Here is a 19,742-nt window from a genome sequence, read left to right as displayed (position 1 = left end):
ATGATATAGACCCATCCAGCTCAGATGCTTAATATGACTTTACACCTCAGAGGCAGACACGGTATGCATGTTTGTGTGTGTGTGTGTGTGTGTGTGTGTGTGTGTGTGTGTGTGTGTGTGTGTGTGTGTGTGTGTGTGTGTAGGAGAGAGAGAGAGAGAGACACAGAGCTTGAAAATGTAGATGACTCTGTCATACCGTGGTACAAAAATCAAAGTTTTGAATGCTACGGTAGATTCAGTGTTCAGTTAGTAGAAGAAATAGCTAGACTACTCTAACACTTATAGAGAAAAATAAATCGCAATACAAGATATGTGCAGGGAAATTAAATAAATCCAGAGAAGGAAAATAAGAATTTATAATTTGAAATTTGTTACACAATCTGTCTAAACAACCTGTTTTAGTTAGATAGCTGTTTAAGTTAAAAGAAAATATGTATTTACAATATTGTCCAACTCATGGTGAAGTGATATAGAATAATGAAGGCAGAGACTATTGAAAGAATAAAATATAGGGTTAGATGATTTAATGTTGTATGTTGTTAGTTCATTATGCAGACCGTGGTTTAGTTTACTGAAAAAATGAGAGAAAGAGAGAGAGAGAGAGAGAGAAAGAAAAAAAGTGCTGCTATGTTAATCTTTAATGGCTGTTCGCAATGGCCTCTGTCATAAGAAACATTTACATATCATAGGTTCCTTATGTTGCTGTAGTACTTTTTTATGTATCTTTGTTCTGTCATGTAAGGGTGTCATATTCCATTGGAGTCAATAATATTAACTGCTAAATTCTGGCTAAACATTAGGTTGTACTAAAAATCATAACTGCAGATTTATTGTATTAATTGTTAGCTAGTTTTCAGCACACTAGTTTAAAATTGAGTTAAACTGTTGCTGTATTTCAGAAGATGTAAACTGAGAGAGGTCCTGATCGTTAATTTAGGATAACGCCATCAGCATACAGTGTAAGGTTTAAGAGGAGTAGGTCATAAAGCAAGCATATACATACAGAGAAAAGACTGAGGGTATAATATACATCTTCAGGGCACTTTCTTGGTCACTATGCCTGATTCAGCATGGCAGTTATATGTCTAAAAACTGCTTATGATCAATGGCATAGCTAGGATGGAATGGGATGTAGCATACAAGTAAGGACATTCCTTGTCTGAACTGAGGATTGCTGGAGGAAGGATCATTGTGTGATTTCCTATTGGCAGACTACCTTAAACCTGTTTAATGTTTGCCTGCATATAAGCCTCTGCATTTGGCATCCTTTGCCAGAGATCCAGAGTATTTCTGCTTCAGTCTAAGCCATCCAAAGCTAAGGACAAGAAATTAAGCTTATTTTGAGTTTGATCTGTACTTTTTCATCTGTATTTTACTGTTTTACTGCATTAATTTGTACCTTTTTGAATGTCTTTACTGTTTGTATCTGCTTATTACCTGCACTTGTTTTGCACTGAAATATTGCTTAATTAGGATAGACTAGATCCAGACTTGCTGAATCTAACCTGTTTTTCATACACTTGAACTCAATTCCAGCCATCTTACATTAGGAAGATCTCCCTCCCCTCTCCCGTGTGTCAGAAGAGTGTGGATATAACCATGTCTGAGCTGTGGATTGCTGGAGAAAGGATCATTGTGTTATTTCCTACTGGCAGACTATTTTACTTTCTCCTGCATATAGATGCACACCACGCAACAGGGATTAGTGGTGCCTTGTGTAAACACAAGTGCCTAGAAACTATTCTTTTCCTAAACACCAGTCAGTGAAACCCTCCCAGGGTCACTCCTGCTCTGCAGGTAATGCAGCGGTACATTTCTGCACTGCAAGCAACTCAGATGAACACTGAGCAGTGTTGCCCAACTTTTCATCCCCCATCTTCTACATGATAAGTCTCCTTGTAAATCCCAGAGCAATAGCTGATGCAATTTGCCCTCTCAGAAATTACCTGCTACTATGAACAGTTACTTTCTCAATGTTTCTCCAGCCAACCTGATCATCATGGGCATCTTGATGCAATGTAGTAATTGCCTTATGTATACTGATAACCACTTGCTCCTAAAGCAAACAAATACAGTATGTGAGAGATGTAACTATACCATGAAACTAGAATCAGTTCTCTCACAGCCCAATAAACAAGACATCAAACAGGTAGTCAGCACACGCACCTCTCCACTCACACAAGATAAGGTCAGGACACATAAACCCACATATGCAGAGGTACTCACTATGAGCCTACCAAATGACCAGAGACCTTTCAAGTTCAAACAGCTGACACATAGTGGTACATAAACAGAATTCACCACTACATATAACAGCACACATATCAGTGTCAACAATTAAGCCCCTAAGGCAAAACACCTCAAAACCTAATGTCCTACTCAGAGGCGACTCAATAGTGAGTCACACAGATGTCCCCCTCACTAGGCTGGACAAGGACAAGGTCATGGTCAGCTGCCTGTTAGGTGACAGGATCTGCCAAATCACGCACACACTCAAGTCACTCAGCAACAATTACTGTTATGACTCTGTCATAGTACGTGTTGGAATGAATGACTTCAGATGTGCCTCTCTGAACTATATGAAGACAGACATGTCCCTAGCCCTAAGTAGAGTTCCACTTTCACCTAGGATGATGTCACAATATAGACAAAAAAATGACTGATTTCAATAACTGGCCTAGCTTCTGGTGTCACTGCAGAAGGATTCAGTATCTGACAGCCTGGGAAGACGTGGCCGATTGACCGTGCTGCTTTGCCAGAGATGGCCTTAATATGTCTACTCAAGGCTTTCAGATACTGGCAAAAATGCTTACCTCCCCATAGTGCCTTTTTTAGGCAATGTCAAAACAACAAAAATTCTGACATAAAGAAATCTGCTAGATACAAACTCATCGTCATGCTGCTTAATGCTAGGAGTCAAAACATGAAACTGCACTCCCTGAAAGTACTCCTCATCTTGGAAGATGCTGACGTCTGTGCAGTCACTGAGTCTTGGTTCAAGGCTACAGAGAGCATCCCAGCCTTACAAGGCTACAATGCCTTTCACACATTCAGACCTCAAAACAAGTGTGAAAGAACCAAAGGTGGAGGTGCATCCATCTTCATTAAATCCACATACACCTCTAGACTGATAAAACAGTAAGACTCTCCTGAGCTACTCCAGGTCCAAATAACTATAGGTAAAATATCCTACCACATCATTGCTAGCTACAGGACCCCCACCATGAATCAGGAGAAGCACACTGCCTACCTGAATTTGCAAAAGTCACTCACTATACAGCCAAACACCTTGGTCATGGGAGATTTCAACTATCCCTCCATCGATTGGGAGACTTAAATGAGCACAAACATGATCGCTCTGAGGTGCCTGGATTTTGTTAATTCAAATACTCTGTAACAGATGGTCTGCACCCCCAAAATTGGCTCAAATATCCTAGACTGGGTCTATGTCAGAACAACGAAAACGTAAACTCTCGAACCCTCACATGAGCAAATAATCAGAAAATCGAAATTGGTATTGTGGGGTCTGCGCCCCTCACACCCCCTACTAAATATATATTCCTACTCCGAGATCGCACTACAGTAAGGAAAGGGCAAATATTCTGATCTTCATTGTACTGGGATCCCAAAATACCCCTTTCGAGTTTCTGATTATTCGCTCATGTGAGCGTTCCAGAGTTTGCATTTTTGTTGTTCTAAAGTAGAATCCCTAGACCTACTTCTCATCAACATGGGGGGGGTCACTGCACTACCCCCTGTGTGTTGCCCTCCCTGGTAAGTGTAGTTTCAAGCATACCTGACTCAGACACTAAGGCTATCATGTAGGTAGCAAGGCATTCCATCAGGTGTGGGTTGCTGCTGCTGATACTTCCACTAAGGCACCTGTACAAGATCAGTCCTGAGACAGTACTGATGGCCTTGACTCCAATCGTTACCTAATGATGTTAAAGCCAAGCTACTGGATGATCCTTGAGATAATGATAACTTGCTTATATCCATTTTATATTCAAACTCTAGATGAAAAGGGCAAGATAATGCAATGTTTTAAGCAGCTTTTTCTTCCCTCCACTTATAAGCTCCAGTTCAACTACCCCTCCAAATCTGGCCCATTATACACAAGCCTCCAACGTCTTCTTAGCTCAAAGGAAAGAAATTTTCTCGGAAAACATGGCAGTACAAACCTAAATCTGAATTCAGTGGATCCAAGGGGTCCTTTTCAGAAAAATGTTGCAATTTATGACTGGATCCAAGGGGTCCTTCTCAGTGAAATGTTGCAATTTTTGACTGTTGTCGCCCTCCTTTCTACCCTCCCTCCATATCATACAGCCCCTTCCCAGCTTTTCTGGAAGAGCCCCTCACTGCCTTCCCATTTGGAGAACAATAAGTTTAAATGCCTATGTTTTGGACATAATAAGGCATTAAAAATTTAAAAAATGAACGGCAAACACATCCAGTAACCACTTTATTCTAGGTTAAGCCCTTTCCTCAGTACTATGCAGACTTCATCAGAACAATAACATACATAAATACCTTGACTTAAATACTATTAAAACATCACATGGTTTCACTAATTTAACTTCCAATTGCTTCTTAAAGATACCCATGATAAAAACAAGTGAAACAAAGAATAGAAGTACTTGCACAAAGTCATACAAAACCTACTACCACATAATTGAAATATGCACTATAAAAAAAACACTCTTAAGCCAACAATAATACATAAAGGGATAAAGTAAAAAAAAAAATACATAAAGACACATGAAACATGAACTCCCCTTAAGTTGTATCCTATCAAAGGCCAGAATGATCAACAAGTAACTGTCATCTCCACCAAGAATACTATGGGTGCAACCACTTTTTGTTGTTATTTACTTTTATAAGGGTAGTTCAGCCTTCAATTTTAAAACACAACTAATAGAAATGGTTTCATTTAGCCAGGGGTACAGCAGCATCGCACTTTAATTTCCATTTTAGTTCCTTATATTCTATATTCTAAGTATAGGTCCAATGGCCCACCCCTTTGTCCAAGATCAACCATATCAATGGCTATGTATTTGAAACTATGCATGGAGAATTCTTTAATATGTTTTGCTAAAGCATTCTTCTCGTCACCTTTTACAATATCATATTGATGTTGATATATTCTTTTTCTAAACTTAGTTCTAGTCTTGCCAATGTAAAAACATTCACAATCTTGACATTTGGCAAAATATACTAACCCCATGCTCTGACAATTACATTTGTGCCTAAGCTGAATAGTATCCCAATTCTGAACTGTTAATTTCGTCCTTTCTAAGATAAATTTACACTGACTACATTAACCACATTTGCTCATACGTCCAGTTTGGCTCCCCACTAATGGCCTCTCAATAATTGTTTTAAAACACCAATTCTTTTTGTATACAATAACAGGTTTTTGTCCAACTTTATTAATGCAATACATGTCAACTCCAAAAATGTTCCAGTTATGATTAATAATGTTCTCAATACCCTAGAAATGCACATTATATGGTAAAATAGTTCTCTTTGAAAATCATTATATTCTGTCCTAGAAGGGAGGGCATTTGTTCCTATAAAACCAACGTCACTGCCCAATAATGAGTGAAAATGTCCATTTTGTCTCATTCTCTTTACCTCATTAAAGATAGTGCCCAGAAATGTAAGAGGATATCTTCTGTTTTCTAGCATTGCTCTTAGTTTAAAACATTCATCATGAAATAAGTTATCGCAGCTCACCATACGTGCCAGCCTCACAACTTGACCCTTAACTAATCATCTCTTTTGATGCAGGGGGTGATGGCTGTTAAAATGGAGTAGGGAGTTAGAGTAAATAAGATTTTTCTGTATAAATTCGAATCAGACCTCTTCTTCTCTTCTTCAATCTATTCTTCCATATAGTGACATCTAAATAGTGAACTCTTTCCTCCTCAACCTCCATTGTAAATTTCAAAAAACTGGTACTAGCATTCAAATAATGAAAGAACTGCTCAAGCCTCTCTCAACCATCAGTCCAGAATATTATTATGTTGTCCAAAAATACATCAAGATTCTCACCATTAGATCCCTAATGGAAGCTGCCTTAGAGAATAACTTAATAGTATTTGAAAATCAGCTGTTTTGGCAGAAGAAAGGGGTAGCAATGGACACTATTTGTGTACCAGTGTTTGCTAACATGGTACTAGCTCAGAGGGAGACCAAGTAGTGCTTAACTTTGAATATGCCAATTGTTGGTCATTATATGGTCATTTTTAATGAACATAACTAGCTTTTCAGTTCTTTTAACAAAAGCACATTTAGTGAATAGCAATGCTTACAATCACACCCACATATACACACATGCACATATACATATGCACATACATATATACAATCTCACAATCTCAGATATCAATCTATCAGTGGTACAGGTAGAATTCATTCAAGTTACTGTATATAGCTGCAGGTCTGGTAAAGTTGCCCTGTTTAACAAGAGAAGGAAAGAGTCTCCTATTAGATCAGTTCTAAAGACTATTTCCATGTTCTGTGTATAATGATTGCAGAACATATTTAGATCAAGGCTAAACATACTTGGGTTTCTCTATGACAATAATCTCCTCCCCACTGATCTGCAGTAATATAGTACAAAAAACTGAGCACTGACATTTTCACTACTTTAGACTAGTCTATTACCTTCTGTAACATTAGAACTGACAGGGCAAACTGTTGTATTGCAGTCTTTTTAATTAGATTTTACATTCTAAGCTTTATGAGACAGGTTTATACCACATATTTGAGAAGTATGCTTTAAATCCATTTCAACACTGGCAAACTTTACCACATATTTGAGAAGTATACTTTAAATCCATTTCAACACTGGCAAAGCAAAGTTTGAACACAGCTTCTTAATCTAGGCCTGCTGTGGGTGAAAATTATTTTGACCTAACAAGCATGAGATCATTTGTCAAGAGTTCAGCAGGTCATGGCCACCATTTTATCTTCACTTAACTAACTTTGACAGCAAGCTCATTTTGCTGCTTTCAGCCAAAATAATAGGTCAACAGAGAATCAACTGAATTAACTTGTGCAACTTAATCAAAGACAAGGAAATGTAAAGATCTAATGTTAAGAGTTTATATAAACACAGTTAAATGGGAACAAGTGAAAGTATGCAGGGCTAAAAATATATGTGCATGAGAAAAACATTTAGAGATTTATAATCAAAATAGTTGTACCATGTCATAATATAAACTTACCACATAATAGTTTATATCAGTTTGAAAGCAAACCTTCTGTTAGGAATGCAAAAATTATGCAATGTTTCCTTTATAATAAAGATTAAAGCCAAATTGTGTCAACCTATCAAAAATGTAAACAGAAGAGTGTTTGTTTTACTGATGTCATCATGATGTTATACTCATTTAATTTGGTTATCTCAGTTATGAGGTGAACACAAATGGTAAATGTGTGAACATAATGACATCATTTTCAGTGTGAAATATTAGTGGTTAAAGCCCAAGGAATTACTTTTGCCTAACACTAGCTAATTTTTGTTGATTATATGATTCGTAATGCTTATTGCTTTACTGAATGTAACTTTCTTCAAAAAATGTCATAGTACTGAGCATGTGTAGAACTGGTACTCGCAATTTATTATAATGGTGATGTTCCAGCACTGGGCCTATCTGTAATGTTTTGTTTATTTACAATATGAGAGAGGTTAGAGATGACAGAATGTAATGTTTTGTTTATTTAAAAAAGAAAGCTTTGCTTATTTTGCTTGTTATCCTAATAGTCGCTTTCAGTATATGTAGCAAAAGCTATGTTTATTGTCTGCTGTTTATCAGAGCAGTACCTTTCAGTATGTGTTGTAAACTGGATTCGGTGTTGCTGTTAATTAAATTTGCAACTTAACTTTTTATGAATTATTAAATCTTTGCTCCGCAAGTGCTCAAGCTTTTCTCATTCATGTTTTAAGGTAGAGTCCTTTCTTTAGTACAGCCTAACTGTACCTACCCATATACACACAGCAAGGCTCTAACATTGCCTAATGGTCAAACATAGTGCTGGCTTGTATATCACAAAAAATCCAGGACAAAAAGCAGTGGTGAGAGTCAAAACTAGTTAACAATTTAGTGCAGTGAGGCCTTAAGTAGGTACTCATGCAGTGTTAGCATCCTCTGGTTCTGCTGCGTCATATCAAATACCTTGTTTAGATTACCGTATTTACCTAATGGACAATATTGCACACTGTGATATACAGTACCAAAAAACAGTCATACATTGTGCAAGCTGCAAAATCAAACACCAGGTGTCAGACTTACTGAAAACATTCCAGAGAAAGGACCAGGAGAAAATAGGAAGATAAAAGAAAAAAAAAAAAGAACATCTGAAAACATTAGTAAGAAAATGTTTAGTATAAATGTTTTGAAATTTAAGAATTGTTTTTCCTGAGTAATCAAGCTACTCTTATAACTTTGCATATTCACTGAGTGCAAGTGATTCTGATAACATTCCAAGAACAAATGTTGTACGGGAATCAAACCACTGGTGTGTTAAACACAAGAAATAGCAAAAAGTTCCAAAACACAACCAGTAGTGCACAGCAGATGTAAATCCAAGCCAGAACTTTAATAAACTAAAAAATAAAAAAATAAAACACAGATAAGCGCTTTCGCGTATAGCTTCTTCAGATCTAATGACAAAATATAATGCATGCTACTTATAGTAGTAACTCTCTAGTACATCCAATCAAATAAAAGTGCATTTCCAAGTTGCTGGGTGCTATTAAAGTAATAGGTATTCACCATGGTCCTAAAAATCAGTATCTGATAGTTATGTATCAAAGCTGAATTTCATATATGTAATCATAAATATAAAACCATTTAGACATGATGTTATATCAACAAATCATGTTGTAAAACATTTAAAAAACTAACAAATTCAATTAATAGGTGTATATCCAAATACATCTGTATGCAAAGTAAAAACAAATAACATATTACATAACAACTAAGCATCTTTAAGTCGACATTATGAATACTAATCATGCTGTGCAGAGTCTCATGCAATATATCATATTATAATTGATACATCAAATCTATATTAACTACAGAACAAGACTGAACAATAATTTCTTATTTAAAGGTCTCACTCTTAGTGCAGGTTGTATAGAGACGTATTCATTCAGACCAGGGGAATAATGTGCCATTTCATCTCAGCTTGGTAGGTCTTATTTACCGAGCCACCCATTCTAGCATCTCGGTTCAGGATTTCTAGAACTAAAAATCTAAAGTTATGCCCCTTCCCTGACATATTCATGTGCTTGGCTACTGCACTATAGTTCATGCCTCTCTGTGCACAGTATAAATGATCTTGTATCCTCTCCCTCAGGAGTCTATTGGTTTTAACAACATAGAACCTGTGGCAAGATGTACATTGTGCTAAGTAGACTAAGACTGCATTCTATTTTGTCATTAGGTTCCTTATTTCTAGTGGGAGTTTGTTCCATGCGACAGAGGGGTGGTATCTGTATAATTTTCACCCTGTCTTAGATTTGGGTTTATAAATGGTTAATAGGTCTTGGTTTGCACTTCAGAGATGTCTGATAGGGGAGTAGAGGGAGATGAAGGATGATAGTACTGGGCAGAAAACAGGCTGCTTTAGGGTGGTGTGCATGATTTAGAGGTAAGATTGAAGAAACAGGTGTGGTAATTCAGGCCAGTTCTGGTATTTATGGAGAGACAGTGGTTGGAGTTATATGTTTGTCGAGCTGCAAATCTAGCTATCTTGTAATAGGTTGATTCAAGCTTGGTAAGTAGGTAGGAGTTCGGATTTGTAAGTATTTAGGAACAGTAGGTTAAGCATGCTAGTAGGCAGCTTCAGGGGTGAGGAATTTGTTATTGCTGTACAGAAATCCTAGCTTCTGGTGGGTTTTTCTGATGCAGTTGTTAATGTGTATTATAATTTGAGTTGATCATCAATGGTAATGCCAAGTAGTTTTGTGCTAGATTTGACTTCTATAGGAGTATTGTTTAGGGACATTATGGAGAAGGAGATGGATTGATGTGGGTAACAGATCTAGGAAGAAAGGGTAGCAATTTTGTTTTTTTAGGGTTAAGGATGAGTTGGTTATTTGTGAGCTATGTCTCTACATTGTTAAAGGATGTCTGGGTAGTAGTTAGGAGTTCAGAGGGTGAGTTAGCAATAGTGCTGACTGTAGAGTCATCTGTGTATTGGACAATGATAGACTGAGGACAAGAGGAGTAAAGTGAGTTGGTGAAGATATTAAACAGTAGTGGTCCAAGTATGGATCCTTAGGGGACACCTGTTCTTACTAGAAGGGGGGAGGATAGTGTTGAGTCCCATCTGACTGACTGCTGCCTATCAGTGAGATAGCTAGAGAACCATGAGATAGCGCTGAGGGAGAAGTTAAGGTCTGTGAGTTTGTTATGTAGCAGAGAGTGAGAGAGTGTCAAAAGCCTTTGATAGGTCAAGGAATAGGCAAGATATTAGTTTATGATCAACTTTGGCTAGAAAATAGTGTTGAGGAAGGACAGTAGAGCTGTGGTGGTTCTATGCTTGGGATGGAAACCATGCTGTGTAGGAGTGAGCAATTTTCCTTGTATGAGATAATGCATAACTTGCTTATGTATGCATTTCTCAAGGACTTTTGAGAGAGGAGAGAGAATAGCGATAGGTCTGAAAGTAGAGATTTCTGTGAAGTTACCTCCTTCGTGTATAGGGAGAGTGCAGAATTGTTTCCAGATAGATGGCACTTTAAATTCAGAGATGAAACGATTTATTAAGATAGACAAAGCTATGGCAAGGGAGTTTGCAGCAGTTTGGAGAAAATATGAAGGGATATTGTCCGTAGATACGGAGCACGGTTTGAGCTTAGAGAGTTCAGTTTTAATATAGTTAGTGGGAACAGGTTTAGAGTTTTTTGTGTTAGTAGTTGGGGGTGGTACAGGGTGGTTAGAAGTGTTATTGTTAGAGGAGTTGGGGTTAAATAGTTTGGTAATGGATTCACTGAAATAGGTGTTGAATGTGTTGGCAGTTTCTTCAGTTGACTTGTCAGGACATGGGTTTGGTGAGGTTGGGTTGCCAGGATGTAGTATCTGGTTTATAGCATTCCAGAATTTCTTTGGATCTGATTTTAATGCTGTTGGGGGATTATAATAGAAATTTTTTTTGTCTTTGTTGATGAGTTTTTTTTTTGTTTGATTTCTAAGTTCTTTGTACTTTACAAGTCAGCTGGAAGTTTGGAAAGTACCCATATTTTCCAAGCCCTATCTCGGGATTTCATAAGGGTACAGGTGTGTTTAGATAACCAGGGTGAGATTTTTGCTTTTGTTTATACTTTTCTGAGTGGAGCTTGAGAATTTAAGATGCCAATGAAAGTTGAGCTGAAGGCTTTTACTGCATCATCTAGTGGGAGCTGTTTAAGGAAGTTCCAGTTAATTCTAGAGAGGAAGGTATTAAACATGTCAGGGTTAAAGTTGGAAAGTTTGCGACAGGTGATATGCCGGTGTGGTTTAGAGAGATGGGTGGTATATCTGAGCACATTTACAGGTGAGTGGTCACTCAGGGAGTCTGGTAGTGTTTCTGGATTATGGTATTTGCTGGGATTAGAAACAAGTATCCAGTCTATCAGGGAGCTGGGAAAACGAGAGTTATTAGTATGGGTAGGTTGAGAGATTAGCTGTGTAAATCCATAGAGATTTTATGATGGGGAGAGTTTGGATTGCAGAGGTTCAGCCAATTTATGTTTATGTCTCCAAGAAGGATGGTTTCATTAGGGATATTTTGGGAGAGATATGAAAGTATATTTTCCAGTTGGGGAATGTTGTCCCCTGGTGGGATATATATGGCTACTACTGTTATGATAGTATGGTCATTAAGTTTTAAGTTTGCTGCTAGTATTTCTGCAGGTATAAAGGAGGGAAATGGTTGCTAAGGATGGGAGAGAGGTTATTTGAGTAAACTATGGCAACACCACCTCCTTTTTTAAGTGGTCTTGGCAAAGTATGTTGTAACCATGGGGGAGAATATCTTTATCTGGCTTTTGGCATTTAAGCCAAGTTTCAGTTATAGAGATAACATATGGGATATGATGAGATACCTAAGCATGAAACTGGTTTAGTTTGTTAAGGGACTTCGGGTATTGACAGCGTAGATATTTGATATCGATGTTTGGCTAGTATTAGGAGAGGTATTTAGTGGGGTTGTTGGGGTAGTAGTATGACCAGAGTTGGGATATATGTCACCTGATAGGAACAAGGTCCTTGGAAAATAGTATGGTTTCATTTTTAGTGGGTAGCTGTTGAGGTATTTTGACATGAATGGTATACATCACAGAATATTTTTTTCAGTGAAATGTATTACTGGGATTTATTAGCTGATTATTTTTAGTAGATTATAAAATTATTGTAGAATAAGCCCAATAAGAAATGGTTGAGAGTTTCTTTGCATTATTTCAGTGATGTGGGCCAGTATACCCAGGTTTTTAAGACATTTTGGCCTGTTCTATGCATTGATGATGCAATAAAAGAATTAGTTGGTGAACAGCCAAATTTTGTTTTTAAAAATATAAAGTCCAAAAACACCACTCCGTGAACCAACTCACCAAGGACAGAAAAAACACACTGAACAACTGGAGAAATGGTCACGATCCACTTTTACTGTGTTCCTAGTACTTCGGCATCAAGCCTTCCAGGGAAAAATCATGTACAAGAGTGGTGTGCTTTATATACATTTCACTACATTCATTATTTAATTCAATTATACAATAATTGATCAATTAATCAGTGAGTCAAGAAAGTTAAAATCTAAAGTGCATCCTGAACAATAAAGTGCTTCAGAAACATTTAAAGTGCATCAAAACATATAAAGTGCAACCCATTACGGTATAGCATTTAACATTATAATTTAAGAAGTTCATACAAAAACACTTATGCATCTCTGGATTAACAAACACTAAAACATTTACATTTTACCATGCAATGGTTGTTCAATTAATCAGTGAGTCAAGAAAAATTGAAGCGCATCCTGAGCAATTAAACTGCTTCAGAAACATTTAAAGTGCATCAACAAACTTTTAAAGTACAAGTTCATACAATAGCACTTATACATCTCTAGATTAACAAATACTAAATCATTTTGTCCTACAATGGTTGATGAATTAATCAGTAAGTCAAGAAAATTTAAATCTAAAGTGTATCCTAAGCAATTAAAGTGCTTCAGATACATTTAAAGTGCATCAAAAAACTTTTAAAATGCAACTCCTTACATTCCTATTGCATGTAACTTAATATCTTAAGAAGTTCATGCCAATGCACCTATACATCTTTAGATTAACAAATATTTAAATATTTTACCCTGTACATATAAATCATTCATCCTATGTGTCTATGCATTTATAAAATAATGAATACTGAAACATTTCATCCTATACATGTACATCTAACTCGATATTAAGCCCATGGGGCCACAAAGTTCCAAAATTAATAATAATCTACTTTCCATCCTTAACAAAATGTGCCCATATTCCATGCCTTGTACTGCATAAGGTTTGTTTAAAACAGAATAAAAACAAACTGCTAGTGTTACCACTGTGAACAGCGTGGAAATACTGGGCCACAGGATTATTAAGCCTAACATGCCTCACACCCCCCAAATGCTCCCTAATTTATCTTTTCCTCATTCTTCGGGTATGGCCTATATACCACTTTACAGGTAGACAGTCACATCTGATGGCATAAACAACCCCACTGGTACTGCAATTGTAAGATCCCAGGGTGATGAACTTCTTTCCATTAATCAAAGTACCTGAAATGTTCTTCACCTTGTCACACACCTTGCACCTTCCACATTTAAAGGTGCCTACTGTGTTAGAACCAGTTTCCATCCTACTTACCCTACTGTTCAATAATTCCTTCAGGATGTGAAATCTACCATGAGAAGAAACAACCCTGCCCTTAAAAATGTTGCCCACTTCCTCATCCTGCTGTCTAATAGGCCAAAACCTGTGCACTAACGCCTTCAATGTATCTGAAAAAGGGGAACATTTGTTAACAAAAAAGATATCATTCTTGCCCACTTTATAATAATCTCCACGCCCATGATATGTTACATGATTCCATACTCTCTGACCAGCAGTTTGCTTTCTCACTTTTTCCTCAGCCCTATTTAACACCTGGCTAGATTACCCTCTCTTCGCCAGCTTGCATCTAACAATGTTAAATTCCCCATCCAATGTGGTTCTGTCATGAACATCGTCACTAATGTGCTTGAATTCTCCATGAGGGAGAGAATCACGTAAATGTTCTGGATGCATACTGTCTGCACTTAAAACGTTATTAGCCGCTGTTTCCTTATAAAATGGTTTAAAAGACACTAGCTTGTCTTTATCCACAAAGAACTCCAAATCTAGAAACTGTGTCTTATGTTTATGAGTTTGATAGGATACTGTGATGCCATACTGATTCTAATTTAGTTCCAACATGAACTGTTCAAAAAGACTAATCTCCCCTCTACATATAAAAAACAAATCATCAATACAGCATTTGAAGCTATAACATTTTCCAAAAAATATGTATTCCTATAAACACAGCTCTCCTCAAAAAAAAAAAAAAAACTTAAAAATTATGGCATAACATGGGGCAAAGGATGCCCCCATAGCAGTTCCTGTTCTCTATAGAAAAAAAAAATTGTCCTCAAAACTAAATACATTGTGTATCAGTGCAAACTTTAACAGCTGTAAAATATAACTTGTTCTGGGACCTTCCCCCAATAGTCTGGCTACTGCTTCCAGACCCCACCGATGAGACTTACATCAACAGTTGCCCAGAAAAAATCATCTTGCCACTCAGTACCTTCCAAAGTGTCTGTGAGCTCTTTACCATTTCTAATGTGTGAAGGGACTCGTTTCCAATGCTCTACTGTGCATCCAGAAAAATACCAATATTCTGGGGATATCCCCCCACCCCTGACACTATGGGTCTCCCAGGGGGATTTATTAAGTCCTTGTGTACCTTGGGAATGGCATAAAACTTAGCCATTCTAGGATATTTTACATGTAACTTTTTGACATCAGTGGTGGAAAAAAATCCCAGTCTCTCTCCCTTTTCAAGTAATTCCAGCAACAAATCATTATATACATCCTGAACATTTGACTGCACCTGTTCATAAACACCAACTTCCTGCAACAATTCCTTCACCATATTGTTATATTTCACTCTAGCGATTATTACCCAGTTGCCCCCTTATCTGCCTGTGCAAAAACATAATCTTTATTCAAGCTTCTTAACTGCCTTAATGCATTCTGTTCATGCTTTTTAAAGTTATGGGGCTTATAACTGTCATAAAACGTCTTATATTCAACTTGCAACTGTTTGTATAGCACCTTCTCATAATTTATTATGGCTGAGACAGTTCTAGGCAGATAAAAAGTGCTAACATATGGAACCTTAGGAATATTAAATTTTCCATAGCCAGTGTAAAATGAAAAAACATCCCCAACACTGTCCCTATTACTTTCAAGCTCTTGCTCGTAAGCAAAACTTTCCACTAACTCATTTTCATGCAGTGACAAATCTAGCAGTGGTTCCTCATCCTCTTCAATGCTGCACATTACATTACCATTTGCATTTTCTGGATTTGTTTTAGAAAAAAATGCCTTTAAATGTACTTTGCGACAAAAAGCACATATTTCTCTGCCAAGGCTGGAAAATATGTTGCCACAAATTTCATTCCTTTCAAAAGTAAACTATACATGTTATCATTTAATTGCAAATCTGATAGGTTAATAATATTTAACATTTCACTTTGACTCACTGAATGTGAACTATTTACATTATTCAAGACATACCTGTTATAATGCTCCTCATAACATGTGACAACATCATTAGTAATGTTAAGTCCATAATGTCCAGTTATCTGATTTTTTTTATTTCTTCTTGCTCTGCCACCTCCGGTTGCGCTTGCTTTTCGATTGCTGTGGGCTCACTCTCTGACCACTGCTCTGCTCACCCTGCTGGAAACCTCCTTCACTCAATTCCTCAAACGAAACTCTCTTCCTGCTGTTGATGCTTCTGCTTGCTTCTGTGGATGAAAAGGATGACTCGTGCGAACTCCAAGATCTCATAGCCATATTTTTTAAGGTGGACCTGCTCTGCCTAGGTTTTGTCTGCCACTGAAAGATGAGGTTGTTCCTATAATCGTGATCATCTCTGTCCAGTTTACTGTGTTTCCTTTCAAGTATTTCAGCCTCAGCTTTGCCCACTCCCACATGAATGTCCTTCATTTTATTATTAAATACAGCAGTTGTAGTTTCCCCCTTAAGCTCGTCCTGCAGCTCCAAAATTGAATTTCTTACTTGTTCATGCAGTCTATTGTTGCATTTGACAAGTACTTTAAGCCACCCTAAAGTACACTGTAAAGAGATATTCTTCCACTCCTCAAATAAATCAGCTTCAGCTTCAGAAAATTCAGAAGCTGGAAGTTTGTCCACTCTTAAACCCCAAGGGGGTTAAATTCAGGCTGATATATTTCTCCAGCAACCGGGTATCATAATATAAAGACACCTCCTTTACAAGCAAACGTTCTAGTCTCTCGTACCTGGTTGCCTGCTGGTCTCTCAGTCCATTACAAGACCAAAAATTGGAAGCAGCCACCATGTCATCCCTTTCTCTCCACATTTCTGTACAGGAAAGAAAGGTAGTTACTGAACTGGACCTGGAATTGGATATGTCTCCACCAACCAAAGCTCCAGTAATAGACATACTGTCAGAAAACTCCAAAAACACCAGTGGATGGTGACCGTTTCTCCAGTTGTTCAGTGTAAAAATATAAAGTCTCTAAAGAGACAGTTGTGTTTCCCAAAGAAATATGTAAATCATAATGATTCTGCTTGTACTAAACCATGTGGCAAATGTAAGTTTTGTAAATACATAGACACTACTGGTATATTTTTACACCCAGATCAGAATAATAAGTATGATTTTAAAGTTGCTGCTACATGTGACTCTATTCGTATTGTTTATTTGGCCCCTTTTGTAGTTTGTAAAAAATTTTATATACGAAAATTGATAGGATGCTTAGAAATAGGATTAGAGAGCATATTTATCACATTAATCATGGTACGTTAAATAATGCTTTGGCAAAACATGTTTATGATACCACTATAGAACACAACTTTAAATTCTTAGCTATTGGTAGGGTGTTTGAAAGTGAATGTGGTGATGATGTTAGAAATTGTACTGAACAATTAAAAGCCAAATGGATTATCAGGCTTAGAAGTAACTCTGGGCATGGGCTTAATGATATGGTTCCTATGAAGCCTATGCTTAAGGGTTGCCCATTGTTTAGGTAAATGTCTTTTATAGGATAAATCACTTCTACTGTTTAGGTATATTTAATATACTTGGCTTATATATGAACATTTTTAATTTTATTTTAGTAAGTTTGCATAAATATATATATATATATATATATATATATATATATATATATATATATAGATATGTGCATTATATATGGTATGCATTTTATTTTTATTTTTATATCATGGCTCCTTTAACTGTAATACTATGCATTACTTGTTTAGATATTCTGATTGGATGTTTTACATTTGTTGGGGCTATTTACAATGCATATAGTATGTATTGTATCACATCTGATGAAGCAGTTATTCTGCGAAAGCACTTATGGTTTACTTGCAATAAAGTGTATTTCTGCTGGACTTTTTGGCCATTTTCCTGTCTACATACCTTTTGGTGGATATTTTTAGTAGCTGCATTTTACACAGTAATGTACTTTTGTCTAAATTTTATTGTATAACACTCCTAACAAGGTACCCTCACAGAACTCTTAACAGTACCCAGCAATCGTTTTTGTAACCCAAGTCTAGTGTTTAACTATTTTCTAGAACTTTCCTCCCCAAGCCATTGCTGAAAATGGGTCTTTTTCAGACCCATTTGGACTATACCAGTAAACAAATGTTAAGTAAGTTAATTAACTAACTAACTAGCTAACTAAATACATGTGATGAGCATCCCACTGGCACAAAAGGGAAGTCAGAAATGAAAGCACAGCTGTTGAGAAAAATGGTAATAAGACTAGCTTTTCTGAACCTGTTGAAGATGGTTAACCTAATCCACTGTTTCTTCTGCTAAAATAAAGAGAAGTGTGTGTCAGTACTGAAGGTTACCATGCAGAGTAGTTGTAATGTTACACTGGGGTTCAGTGGAGTGATGGGATAGCAGAAGTAGAAATAGAAGTTGGCTTAAAACAGCAACATTCATTAATGTGGTCTTGAATATTTGAGACGTACTGTTATCTAACACCTAATAGTGACAAGTTATAGCATAAAACTAGTATGGCCTACTGCTATGCTGTGCACAGAAGAATGACATTGTATTGTATTAGAATAAATGGTCGATGGGAGTTTGTTTTCCCGGGTATGCAAGAGGAACATTTCTCTTTGTTCAACATATTACCAAGCATCACTGCACACACTATGCATCAGGGAAGTGACATATACCATTTGGTTTTGATTGAGAAGTGCTAAGATGTCTGTTTTGTGTACTAGAGAGCTAATGAGCACTACATCTGTGCTACGTGCAATATGACAGCATTATGCTGTTAATTAGAAATCTGTCCTGTATGCTGCAGTAGTCTGTTTTGTATCCTTATAAACATGACTTATCACCCTGTGTAAGAGGAAACAACATACAGCAACATGGTCCTCAAACGCAAACATATACTAGTCTGTTATTCCTTTCTGGGGAGTATAACACAACATGTAAAGTTTGTGTTAATAGTACTGAGCTAATGCACTATGGAAAACGTACTTTTACTGTTTCAAAATCTCTATGTTGTGATATCATGGCTGAGAAGTAATAGTCAAATATAAGCAACAGGCTTATTTTAATTTATTTTACATGTTTGTAAATATTGTTTGGTGTTCTGTTTAATGGGGTGACAACATTCAGCAACATTGTCTTGTTTCTTTGACAATCAGTATTCTGTTACACTCAGTACTGACAGGTTATAAACAAATGTAAGGAAGATGAATATTCTTTTTATTTCATATGTTTATGGATATGATTTGCTGCAGTGTTGTGTGCAAAATATAGCTTGATTTATAAGCAAGAGGAACACTTCATTATATATATATATATATATATATATATATTTTTTTTTTTAAGTATCATTTGGTGCACATTTTAATGGGCAACCAGCATACAGCAAATGGTTTTCACTGGCAAATGGTGTTCTAGAAATCAACATTAGAAAGATACAGTTTTGAATAGCAAGTTATGTTCTATGATTCTTGATATACGCAAGTATTATTTAGGGCACTTGATAGGGAAACAACATACAATATGGATTTCATCTACAAAAGCTGTTCTGTAATGCCATTTACTGAAATATATAAGCAAAATAAAATTAAAATTTTCTTTTTAAAGTTTGCAGATACTATTCAAAGCACTGTTCAGTGAAGAACAACAACACAGTTTAGACTGAAGGTACTATTCTACAACTCCAGATATTAGCAATTTACCACCAGAATCAGGAGCAAATCTGTAAATCAGGAAGAATCAGGGACATGTTTTAAAATATTAGTACTATTAACTTGTGAAGTTGAGAAGATAAGTGGATATGACATATTTTCTGAAGTAAAAAAGTCTATAACACTTAATATTATTTATTAAGTCCGCAAATCACCACCTTTAGGAGGGAATATGAGTAATGTAGCACCA

At 36.6% G+C, this 19,742-nt stretch overlaps 1 protein-coding gene across 8 annotated transcripts in view; it reads right to left on the bottom strand.

The window, feature by feature from the left end:
• The window catches only part of FILIP1 (filamin A interacting protein 1), a 1,235,241-nt gene that overhangs the window by 914,981 nt on the left and 300,518 nt on the right, over positions 1 to 19,742 (bottom strand). Inside the window, exon 1 of one of the 8 annotated variants that reach the window (XM_044063669.1) lies at positions 15,848 to 15,988. The exons of the other annotated variants lie outside the window; for them this stretch is intronic. The gene's annotated coding sequence lies outside the window, so the exon portion shown is untranslated. Of the gene's footprint in view, positions 1 to 15,847; positions 15,989 to 19,742 lie in introns of those variants that run through there. 8 annotated transcript variants of the gene reach the window in all.

Source organism: Protopterus annectens, chromosome 1.part0 (genome assembly GCF_019279795.1).
Source record: "Protopterus annectens isolate FY-2018-M chromosome 1.part0, PAN1.0, whole genome shotgun sequence".
In the NCBI taxonomy this organism is placed as follows: Eukaryota; Metazoa; Chordata; order Ceratodontiformes; family Protopteridae; genus Protopterus; species Protopterus annectens.
Note: the sequence above shows the minus strand (reverse complement) of the source record. Positions and strands in the feature narration are given on the sequence as shown.